At 48.2% G+C, this 913-nt stretch overlaps 1 protein-coding gene across 1 annotated transcript in view; it reads right to left on the reverse strand.

Annotated features, from left to right (window-relative positions):
- The window catches only part of FAM46B (family with sequence similarity 46, member B), a 23,012-nt gene that overhangs the window by 16,241 nt on the left and 5,858 nt on the right, over nt 1-913 (reverse strand). The gene's annotated exons all lie outside the window — the stretch shown is intronic.

A 913-nucleotide genomic window follows, 5' to 3' on the forward strand; every position in this document is an offset into this window, starting at 1 on the left:
TTTTTTTTTTTTTTGGAGACGGAGTCTCGCTGTGTCACCCAGGCTGGAGTGTAGTGGCGCGATCTCGGCTTACTGCAACCTCCGCCTCCTGGGTTCAAGCAATTCTCCTGCCTCAGCCTCCCGATTAGCTGGGATTACAGGCATGTGCCACCAAGCCCGGCTAACTTTTTTGTATTTTCAGTAGACACGGGGGTTTCACCATATTGGCCAGGCTGGTCTCGAACTCCTGACCTTGTGCTCCACCCACCTCGACCTCCCAAAGTGCTGGGATTACAGGCGTGAGCCACCGCGCCCGGTCCTAAGGTAAAGGCTTTCTAAGGCACTCTGTTGATTGGCCTTGCAAACCACAGCATGATGAGCGTTGATGTACAGCATAGCCAATTTAGGGAAGGAGAGATCTGCTCAGAGAGGGTTTGTGATTACCCCACTGTCACACAGCAAACTAGTCAGGCCTTGGTCCTGAACCAGGGCTATAGAATCTGTGGTGCATGTTTTTTCCACTGTACCTACCCAAACCCAGCACCTTTCTGGGGCTAGAGAATGAATAATGTGTTTACATGTTTTTCTGCAGGTCTAGACAAAATATAATTTTAAAAAATATATGTTTACATATTTTGATCTCACACTTTACAGGACCTAGGGGATGAGGCTTATGATTGTTGTTACTTTTATTTTTTATTTTTATTTATTTATTTTCTTGAGACAGAGTCTCGCTGTCGCCCAGGCTGGAGTGCAGTGGCAATAATCTTGGCTCACTGCAAGCTCCGCCTCCCAGGTTCACAGCATTCTCCTACCTCAGCTGCCCGAGTAGCTGGGACTACATGCGTCCGCCACCACGCCTGGCTAATTTTTTGTATTTTTAGTAGAGACGGGGTTTCACCGTGTTAGCCAGGATGGTCTCGATCTCCTGACC

This window comes from Mandrillus leucophaeus, unplaced genomic scaffold (genome assembly GCF_000951045.1).
Source record: "Mandrillus leucophaeus isolate KB7577 unplaced genomic scaffold, Mleu.le_1.0 Scaffold23, whole genome shotgun sequence".
NCBI classification, from domain to species: domain Eukaryota; kingdom Metazoa; phylum Chordata; class Mammalia; order Primates; family Cercopithecidae; genus Mandrillus; species Mandrillus leucophaeus.